At 44.6% G+C, this 11,325-nt stretch overlaps 1 long non-coding RNA gene across 2 annotated transcripts; it reads left to right on the top strand.

Annotated features, from left to right (window-relative positions):
- Positions 1-437: 437 nt before the first annotated feature.
- LOC149120904 (uncharacterized) lies at positions 438-6,329 on the top strand. Of its 2 annotated transcripts, XR_016225467.1 has the most exons (5): positions 438-756; positions 1,102-1,234; positions 2,790-2,982; positions 5,712-5,945; positions 6,118-6,329. It is a non-coding gene; the product is annotated as an uncharacterized LOC149120904 (long non-coding RNA). The 2 variants fall into 2 exon arrangements; XR_016225466.1 differs by lacking the exon at positions 2,790-2,982 and having other exon boundaries at positions 440-756.
- Positions 6,330-11,325: the final 4,996 nt, after the last annotated feature.

Here is an 11,325-nt window from a genome sequence, read left to right as displayed (position 1 = left end):
AGTGTGCCAACAGCACCCTCCTACCAAACCCTTCCCTGTCTGCCCATGCAGACCACACAGATGCTGTGTCAGTGAGTAAATCAGCACCGCGCACTTGGTTTTCCTGATGAGACTCAGCCTTCATTACTTCCCCAAGTGCAGCACGTGCTGCAAGCCTCAGCCAGCAAGGCTGGTGGGAGAGGTGGGCAGTCGCACTCACCAGGTCTGTCTCTTCTTCTCCTGACCCTCCTGACTCTGGGGCCACCTCCTGCATTCTAGCCCCAAGGTACAAAACAGCCAAGAAGCTGTGATGAACCACGTCACCGGCACACACCATAACTACCAGCTGCCCACCAATGACCACCGCCTCTATAGCCAGCCTGGCATGGGGCGGGTCTGGCAGCACTGGCCCTGCCCCAAAGCAGGAAGGATTGGCCCGAGGTTCCCAGGTAGCGGAGCCTGAGCTGCCCTGCAGCAGATTCTGGAAGCAAGAGAGCTGCTGATGGCTGAGGCCCTGGCTCAGAGCACACTTAGTGAGACCCCATGCCCGGCAAGGGCACTGGGGCCCTGGACTTTCCCAGGCTTCAGTCCTAGGGTGGAGGCTGACTCAGCCCTCCTTCCCCAGCCCTGCCCACAGGTGGAGCGGGGTTCCCACGGGGGCATCTTCCATCGTGGGAGAGCAGGTGAACCACAAATGCCGCGAATCCCAGTGCCGAGTGCTGGCCCGCAGACTTCTGGGAGGGAGTAGGATACAGAGACTTTGTGGGGAGGTGACACGTAAGCTGGGCCTGTATTTTGGGTTAGTTCTGGATGCACTACCCAGTGCACCTGGACCTGCGGGTCTGCTGCAGGCCTCCTGGAGGCTCTGGGAGCCGGGCGTCCTGGTGGCAAGGGCAGGAGGGCGGGAGGTCAAGGCGCTGAGCTCCCGCTGGGTGCACCAGGCACTTTGGAGCTGTTCAGAGTAAGGAGTTGAGGTCACCTCCTGAACCACTGCTGGTCCCAAACTCCTGGTTTGGGATTTGCCAGAACCCTGAAGTAGGGGTATGGTGGGGGTGGTAGTGGTTGGCTTCAATGCACTGTATTTGTGAATTCTTCAAACACAGCTTCTCCCTACTCCTGCAGGCTTTCTTGTGATTGGCGAGGACAGAGTCCCTCCGCTGCAAAGTGACTGAAGTTTGGAAACTACATCCAGAACTTCACAGTGTGTATTCAGCTGGTCATCCTTCAGGCCTGCAGGTGGACAGCAAGAGCCACAGTAAGATATTAACTACTGTAGATACTCTCCTTTCTTTCCGGTAGACCCACCAAAAGAGAATGGGAGATGAGTACTTGAACATTGGAACCAGTCAGCATGCTAGGGTGAGCTGCCAGTACTTGGAGCTGAGGAGTGGGCATGGAGAGCAAAACATGCATTGTTACTAAAGAGGACAGTTAGGCATTTTACTGTGAAAAGGGAAATCATTTAAAAGTAAGCAAGACACCTTAAGTAAATGTCTGTATATTTATTTTTGTTTATTTGCAAGGCAGAGAGAGCCCTTCCATTTATTGCTCATTCCTCAAATGTCTGCACCAACCAGAGCTGGGTCAGGCTGAAGGCAGGAACTCAGTGTGGGTCTCCCACACAGGTGGCAGGGACTCAAGTACTTGAGCCATCAGCTGCTGCCTCCCAGGGTTCTGTTAGCAGGAAGCCAGAAGCAGAAGCAGGGCTAGGGCTTGAGCCCTGGGCATTCTGACTGGGATGTGGAAGGCTTTACCACTATGCCAAACACATGCTCCAGTAAGCTGTTTCAACACGTTTGCAAAATGTAAGAATGTGGTTTTAAATATATGCTCTTCATCTTAAAAATTTGCATAATCTTATATTCAGTTTCATATGATTCAATACTTATTATTAAATACAAGTAACATTTAGACACATGCTTTACTCACCAATACAAACCTAGTAATATTTTCACTTAGAACCTTGAATATTAGCATTCATTCAGACTGAAGTTCACCCATAAACTGGGAATTCTGACAAAGAGACAGTAGGGAAAAAAAATCTAGATGTGTATCTGATACCTAATAAGGTTCTGAACCTGATTGACAGAATCTGAGTAACTGTTCGGAGAGTCACTTCATACCTCTCCCCTCTGTAATGAGAAGACTGTGTCCTTTGGCCACTTTCACATGATGTTATGTAAATCTTACCTGAAAAGCCTTTTATAAATTCTGAAGTACCATACAGAAGCATATTATGCATTTCCATATGTGTGAAAAAAGGCAATGTCAAAGGCATAGCTATTCCAGAGAGAAGTTAGGAGGATTAGCTCAGTTTGTAAGTGTGTAAGTACCATTAAATATCAACATATTTGAAATAGATTTATAGAGTGTGGAGTTCATGATAGATATTTAATAAATGCACTCTGGATAATAAGAAAATATCAGAAATAATGCCACACCCATCCGTGTTTAAACTCTTCAGACAGCTCCATGCCAGGGAAGTGCAGTGATCCCCGTAAATTAACAAAAATCAATCTGTGTATACCCATGGAAGCCACTGGTTTATTGCAGCCTATACTAGAGGTTTTTGTGTTTAGTTAAATTACTTGATTTTTTAATGAATGCTTTCAGACTGATACCTGATGCTGAGTGGCAGACAATTTTTTCTGAAAAGTATGTGGTTGAGAAATATAAATATAAACCAGTTTATAATTTTTGTGTCTGAATATTTTTATGCATTGAGACAATACCTGCAATAATCAGAAGACTTTTCCTCAAAAAGTTGCTACATTGATGCATTTTCATTTATGTATGTAATGTATGTTTAGGTAAAAGGAAGAGAGAGAGATCTATCTTTCATCTGCTGGCTCACTTAAAGATGGCCACAATAGCTGGGGTGAGCCAGGCTGAAGCCAGGACCCTGGAAGTCTGCCCCAGTCCCCCATGGGGGTGCAGGAACCCAAACTCTTGGGCAATCTTTGCTGCTTTCCCAAGCAAAGAGCTGGACAAGAAGTGAAGGAGGTGAGTCTCAAACAGTGCCATAAGGCATGCTGCTGTTGCAGTTGGCAACTTACTCCTTTGTGCCACAATGCTGGCCCTGGATTGATGACATATTGAAGTGCTGCCACTGGCTTTTGGCTAAATAGGATGACTTAACGTGTTTTCCACTCTGTGAAAGAGGAACAAATAAGGCAGTTGGTTGTAAAAGTTGCCCATGGAAACCACAGCCTGAGAAAGATGAATCAACTCACCTTGCATTTTCCACCTTGCATCTACACCACCCTTTTCTGGACAAACATCTGATTGTATGCCCTTGTGATGGAGGTTCTCAGGGTGCTGGAACTTTTTGTAATTTTTTAAAAATATAGATTAAGAAGAAGACAAAGAAACAAAAAATTACAAACTGCTGCCAATACCAAGAAGAGATTATTGAGAGTAAAAGGTCACCTGTTGTAGCCAGCACTGTGGCACATCAGGTTATAGCCCTGGCCTGAAATACAGGCATCCCATATGAGTGCTGGTAGAGTCCCAGCTGCTCCACTTCCAGTCCAGCCTCCTGCAAATGCACGTGGGAAAACAGTAGAGGATGGTCCAAGTCCTTGGGCCCTTTTGATCATGTGGGAGACCCAGAAAAAGCTCCTGGCTCCTGGCTTCCGATCAGCTCACTCTCTACCTCTCCATATAACTTTTTCAAATAAATAAAATAATTTTTTTGAAAAATGGTATCCTGCCATACTTCTTTCTTCCCTGTTAATTCCTAGGAATTAAAAATTGTTACGGGGCCAGCACTGTGGCAAAATGGGTTATACCAACACCTGCAGCACTAGCATCCTCTATGGGCACCATTGCATGTTCTACTTCTGATGCAGGTCTCTGAAAACATACTGGGAGAGCAGTAGAATATGGTAGAAATCCTTGAGTCTTGCACCCAAGTGAGAGACCTGGATGAAATTTCCCTGACCCCTGGCTTTTTTTTTTAAAGATTTGTTTATTTATTTGAAAGAGGTACAAACACCCACACACACACGCACACTCACACACGCACACAGAGAGAGAGAGAGAGAGAGAGAAAGGTCTTCCATCTGATGGTTTACTCCCCAGCTGGTTGCAATGGCTGGAGCTGCGCTGATCGGAAGCCAGGAGATAAGAGCTTCAAGTTCTCCCATGCATGTGCATGGGCCCAAGCACTTGGGCCATCTTCTACTGCTTTCCCAGGCCATAGCCAGGAGCTAGATCAGAAGTGGTGCAGCAAGGCCTCAAACCAGTGCCCATATGGGATGCCCATAATGTTTTCTTTAATTGGAGAAATGTTCCTTTGATAGAATGAGCGTATGACCCCACAATATTCTCTACTTACTCATAATAGGGTCTGAGATGTAAAAGTCATGATTAATTTCTTAGAAGAAAATTTACATACCCAGAAGCAAAGAGAGAAAATTAACCTTTTGTTTTTCTCATGAATGAATCAGAGTTTCAAAACTAATACTTAACTTGTATTTTAGAGGAGTTAATGACTTAACCATCTCTTCTATTAGAAATACTACGTTGTGGCCAGTGCTGTGGCACGGCGGGTTAAAAAACTGGCCTGAAGTGCCAGCATCCCATATGGGCTCCGGTTCTAATCCCGGCTGCTCCTCTTCTGATCCAGCTCTCTGCTATGGCCTGGGAAAGCAATAGATGGCCCAAGTCTTTGGGCTGTTCTGAAGCTCTTAGCATAGTGAACATATCTTAGATTCTCATTAGTGAAATCTTTAGAAATGTCAGAAAGCATGTAACTTTCTTTAATGATCTGAAACAGAGATGAGATCCATAAGGGCAGAACTGCTCAGCAGCCACACTGCAGGAATATGTATCTTTCTGACGATATCTTCATCTGCTTCTTGCAGTTGCAGCCAGTCTATGAGCTCTTGGTCTGTTTTCTGCCCTTGGGAGGGCCTAGGGTGCTCTATATTGTCTGTAAGGATTCAAAATTTGTTGTATATAAGTGTCTAATCATAAAATTTCCAAAGTGACAAGCTGCATGTAATAAACTATTCCAGACTGCAAAAAAAAAAAAAAAAACAAGAAAATACGAACATGGTGTACTGTCTATAAAGTACAGTGGTAAATCTCTATTATAGAGATACACATCTCTACACAATTCTCTGTTTCTTTCCCTCTGAAAGTCTACATTCAGCTCTCGATGGTATGATTGCTTAGGAATAGATTTCATATACTTACTTTCATAATCAGTGAACTCGGAATTATTATTGTAGTATTGAGGATTGTACTGACTAAAACACTATGTTTATTCCATGTTAAATAACATCATCGTATCTTTGGATTCCATTTGTCCTGCTACTGATGTATTCACAGGAGAGGGGAGGTGGGAGGAAAACCCAAGATCCATCGAGGTGGAGGAGGAATGTCAGAGGCTGTGGTTCTATTGTACTGCAGCTTTGGTTCTGGAAGAACACATTAATGGACCCAGATGGTTTGAAGCTAACTGAGGGCCTATGTTCTGTACACTTGTCTGTGGTACTGCATTTTCATTTATGTAAAATTTATTTCCTTCAAGTAATATATTAATTTGGATGAAAATGAAGATGTTAAGGAATTTTCAGAATGGGTCTGTTTAACCCTCATTGGCTTTGTTTTTAGGCACTTAACTCAGAAAAGAAAAGATAGAAAAATACATTTTGGGTTCTCTTCATCTGTACCACGGCACTCTTTGGTTAAGATTTGTCATTTTGTTATATTTGATTCTCTAGACTCCCTGAAAAATCCCCTACTTCATTAGATGGAGTCCGTGTCTCACCATGGCAGTGAAAAGTTTAAAATGTTCCAGCTTTGCATTTAGCTAGGCCGTGGACACATGCCATGGCACTTGCCAGCCAATTGTGTCAGGGGCATCATCTGAATCAGAATTCTTGCATGAAAACAAGGAGTTGCAGATTCTTCCAGTGAAAGTGGAGAGGAGCAGGAGCTGCAGCACATTGCCAGGGGTGAGTGTGCCATGGGATGCCATGTGGTGGCTGGTGTCTGGGGTGCTGGTTCTGCAGAAGATAGGGCTTATGGGGGCTGGTGCTGTGGTGTAGCAGGTAAGGCTGCCTCCTGCAGTGCCAGCATCCCATATGGTCACCGGTTCGAGTCCTGACTGCTCCATTTCTGATCCAGCTGTGCTGTGGCCTGAGAAAGCAGTAGAAGATGGCCCATGTCCTTGGACCCCTGAACCCACATGGGACACCTGGAAGAAGCTCCTAGCTCCTGGCTTTGGATCAGCTCTGCTCTGGCCATTGCATCCAATTGGGGAGTAAACCAGCAGATGGACGATTCTCTCTCTCTCTCTCTCTCTCTCTCTGCCTCTCCTCTCTCTGTAATTCTGACTTTCAAATAAATAAATCTTTTTTTTTAAAAAAAAGCTTATGCTTAAGGGTAGTGTTCATGGAAAATGTGTGGGACATTTTTCAGCAAGATTTTAGATGAATTTTCCAACCCCTGAACCTCCTAGAGATTAGAATAGACTTCTAATGCCAACTTCTACTTATGCTTAATTAGGTTTTTGTTTTGAATTGTTTTTGATGAAACAGCAAGGAATTCTGAGTTATAGACTTCCTATTTCAGAGACAGGAAAACACTGATGCCTGCATTATAATTAAATAATGCCTATCACCCTTTCTTAAGCAACAAATGATCACAGATTCCCTCTTTGCTGCTAAGTAATGAGCATGGTGATTCTTCCCACCGTAACCACCTTCCCACCTACACTCCCTCCCCTCTTCCTCCTTCCTCTCCTATTGACATGGAATGCCTTACATAGCTAGGCTGAACTTTTAATCCACTTGGCCCTAGGTGTTCATACACTTCAACTCTGTGTGATTATTCATATGCCCTTTTTATGACAAGGCTTATGTCAGAATGACATATTATGTATTCACCTAATACTGAGAGTCATCAAATTGATTTCTATTTTCTTCTCTCTTAGGCAGTTCTTGAGGGGCAGAAATATTTATTTTGTATATCATGTATTTATTCAACTAAAAGACTGACTGTCAAGATGCTGAGTTTTAGTGTCAAAGCAAATATGTTTCTAGACCCCATGAAGTTTACAGTCTGGCAAGAAAGAACCATCTACCCAAAGAATATTGTTTAACATAGTAAATGCTGGTGTGAAGTCAGTGGATAAAGATTGAAGCATTCTTAATCTAGCACCAACTCTAATCCCATGATCTCTAATTGAGAGAAGTAATCAGAAACAGAATTCCATGTTACCCAGTTATCTCTTTGAATTTCTGATTAAAAAATAAAACATATCAAACAACACACAAATACCTAGGAGTGCATAATATTTATATACTATCTTGATATTAAAAATAAGAAAAAATAACCATGAAATAATAGCAACTTTGAATCTCCTTTGTTTTCTAGACAAGTTATAATCCTATGTGGTTCTTTACAGTAAATTATTACCGTAAATTACAGTACATCATTACAGTAAATTATTACAGTAAATAATTACAGTAAATTATTTTTGTAGGTACTCTTCATCTCACTCACATTTTTTCCCTTTGAGAAATCAGATTTTAAAAACTGAGACCCAAGACAAAAGAAAGATTTTTAAGCTAGTGTTATATATTGATTGGCTCTCTAAAAAAGATTTATTTATTTATTTGAAAGTCAGAGTTACACAGAGGAGAAGGAGAGAGAGAGAGAGAGAGATCTTCCATCTTTTGGTTCACCCACCAATTGGTCACAATGACTGGAGCCGTACTAATCCGATGCCAGCAGCCAGGAGCTTCTTCTGGGTCTCCCACACAGATGCAGCTGCCCAAGGACTTGGGCCATCTTCCACCGCTGTCCCTGGCCATAGCAGAGAGTTGGATTGAAAGCAGACTAGCCGGGCTCAACCTCCACCCATATGGAATGTCAATGCTTTACCTGCTATGCCACAGTGCTGGCCCCTTCATTGGCCTTTAACTTAGACTTTTTATGATATTAAAAAAACACCATGCTTTTCTAAGCTCTTTCCATTCAGTTTCTACTTTGTAAACTCCAGATAATACTGTCCCCAGAATTAATCTAAGGTATAAGTGATATGATATAAGGCATTTAACCCCTTAACCTGTCTCTTTGAATACGCAGCTATGTTAGCTCTGTGTCCATTCTTCTGTCTCTGTACTAGATGAATAAAAAGACAGTGTAAAATGATTTGAAAAGAACTATAAGGGGTCGGCGCTGTGGTGCTGCTGTCAATTGGGGAATGAACCAGCAGATGGTAAACCTCTCTCTCTCTCTCTCTCTCTCTGTCTCTGCCTCTCCTTCTCTGTAACTCTGACTTCCACATAAATCAATAAATCTTAAAAGAACTATAAACATCAATAAAACACAAATGAAAATTGTATTCTCAAAACTGGTTATTAAACCATGCCTTCTACACCTCTGTTAAAAGTTACATTCTATCATAGTCATTTATGATTTCTAGGGCCAAAGTAGTAAATAAGATTTTTCTGGAAGAGACAGAGGTTATGAGGGAGCCAGGATTTGGGGTCAGTTAGCAGCAGTGAGTGTCACTCTTTCAGATTTGATTCAGGAAAGGAAGAAAGCAACTGATCCCTGAGATTTTGATGGGGGGAAGGAAAGGAAGGAGGGACTGAATAAAAGCAAAGGCCCTCTGGTTGTGGGCACCCACCCCTGACTACAGCCTTTGGGAGGGTCAGCTGGTGTCTCTAGGGATGCTGCGGCCTGTACTCCATTTCCCAGAGTTCCCAGGAGCTCGGATGTATTATGCCTTCTGAATGCCTGTACACATGCGCGTGCTGCTGCCATTCCCTGGGGCCTGATTTGGACCAGAGGGAGTTCATTCCCTGATCAGGGTCAGCCCTGGGGGCTGTGGTGCTCCTTCTCTGGCATTTACTGCATCTCCTGCTCTGCACGTGCGATCCCAGGGAGTTTCCAAGTGCTCACCCCGAGCCTGCCTCCTGCTGCTTCTTCCCTCTTCATCCTCCACCTGTGTGTCCCACTTACCAGGGAGTCTCTTCCTGCCACTCCCCGAATCGCTCCCCACGTGTCCAGAAGAAAGGGTACCTGCTCCAGGGACTTTCTGCTGAAGGTTTGGCATGCAGGAAGGGGCAGGACATGTGTGGGAGAAGGGTGGTTGCCAGGGTGCCATCGATCATGGCAGCTTCCCCCGAGGTCAGGGCTGGGACCCGGGCTGTTCTGTCTCCCACCTCCACTTCCTAGGCTCCCAGTGCCTGGAATCTCTCCTGCAGAACCTCACCCAAACTGTCCCTAATGCACTTTATTTAGTGGTTACAGGAGAGAGGGGGCAGCATTCTGGGAACATGCACACACAGGGAAGGAAGGCAGAAAGACTCCAGCTCTCCACAGTTAAATAAGCTGGGTTCCCACTGTGGGTGGTCTCAGAATGCAGTCTGGCCAGGCCTCTTGATGTTTCCTGGGCTGGTTCCTGCAGGGAGGGGCTGGGTGGCCTTCAGCAGGGAGCCTGGGGCAGCAGAGGGGTGGGCAGGAGGATCTGACTAGGATCTGCCCCACTGCTCTCATCCTGCACCTCATCTTCCTGGTGGGGAGCAGTGTGAAGCGTGCATTGATCCCTCTCAAGTATTAATTATCAAATTTTTCCAATGTGGAATTTGAAGCTGTTCCAGAAACCTGGGGTGGGAAAACTCTCTTCTTTCAAACAGGCACAGAGACAGTGGAGGATCCAAGGAGTTTCTATTAATGGCCCTAGGCTCAGCTGGAATGATTTCCTGAGAACTGAGCATCAAATTCAAGTTTCTTAGCTGTTACAGCATTGGTGGGTTTAAATGGCAGCCTACATGACTTAGGCCCTCATTTCCAATGGTCAGTGGGTCCAGTATGTTTGTAAAAGAGATGCCAGGGACAGATTTATTAGGATAGATTTATGACTGGAGTTTACAGAAGCAGAACTTAGGACATCTTCCCTCCCTAGATAAGATTTCAGTGGGCAGCTGTTTCACTAGTTGTCGCTCCCCCTCTTCATGGAGGAACGACACAGGACCCTGCGCTGTTCTTTCGTTTGCTGCTGGTTCTTCCCGGGTTGGCTACCGACCCTTCCACCTCCGTGGAAGGGCGGTTCCCCCTAGCCACATTCCCCACTTCCGCTGGGGAGCGGCACACCACCGGCCGGCTCTCCTGGGGGCTGCACAGGTGTTCCTTCAGATAGATGTTCCTCATGCATGTTGTCTCTCTCCTCCTTTATAGTCCTCTTCCACCAATCCCAACTCTGCTACCCACACGCCGAGTACGCTGCTCTCCTCCAATCAGGAGCAGGTCCTACAGTTTGTTGGTTGAACTGGAGGCAGCTGTGTAGAAGCTGTTTCTCCCTTCTCAGCGCCATATTGTGGGAGAGCAGATGCATAGAATAAGTCTTAATTCCAGTAACTTAGTCTAGTCCGAGTTACTCCCCACAACTCATTAATTGTGAGCATCCACTTTTAAAGGTTTGTGTTGGATGGGGTCCACTTCTCTTTCTTTGATGATGTATTTGGCTGCTCTTCATTTTCTGTCTTCAGCTATTTCTTCTTCTGTTAGCAAGGCTCTCAACTGTTTTGACCTGCCACTGATCCCTTTGCAAAATAAGAAGGGAACTAAAATTAATGCAAGTCTACTGTGTTGTCAATAACTGGAGCTACTTTTTTAAAGATTTATTTATTCATTTGAAAGAGTTACACAGAGAGAGGAGAGAGAGAGAGAGAGAAAGAGAGAGAGACGTCTTCCGTCCGATGGTTCACTCCCCAGTTGGCAGCAACAGCTAGAGCTGTGCCAGTCTGAAGCCAGGAGCTTCTTCTGGGATGAAGCTGTTTTTTGAAATAATTATTTATTTATTTGAAAGGCAGAGTTACAGAGTGGTAGAAGCAGAGATGGATGGCTGGAGCTGTTTGGATCCACAACCAGAAGCCAGGAGCTTTGTTCAGGTCTCATAGGTGGGTGCAGGAGATGAGGGATTTGGGCCATCTTCTACTGTTTTCCCAGGCCACAGCAGAGAGCTGGATAGGAAGTGCAGCAGCCAGGATCCCAACCGGCACCCATATAGGATGCTGATACTGCAGGCAGTAGCTTTACCCACTATGCAACAGTGTTGCCCACTAACTGGAGCTCTTTTAATCTGAGTTTGCATAAAGTGGAGAATTACAACATCATAAATACAGATAAGTAACATCTTTTTCTCTGCCCAGTACTTTACAGTTACCCAGTGATCCACTGAGAATCTTACATTCCACACTGTGTAATTAAGAAGGCCAGTTACTTGTCTTATTTTGGGTTTTGTGTTTAAACCCATGACATTTTTGATATGGGAGGATATTAGTTCTACAATTTCATAGAGACTGGTCTGTGGAAGCATCA

This window comes from Oryctolagus cuniculus, chromosome 18 (assembly GCF_051225735.1).
Source record: "Oryctolagus cuniculus isolate XC-2025 breed Fujian yellow rabbit chromosome 18, ASM5122573v1, whole genome shotgun sequence".
Taxonomy (NCBI): Eukaryota; Metazoa; Chordata; class Mammalia; order Lagomorpha; family Leporidae; genus Oryctolagus; species Oryctolagus cuniculus.
Note: the sequence above shows the minus strand (reverse complement) of the source record. Positions and strands in the feature narration are given on the sequence as shown.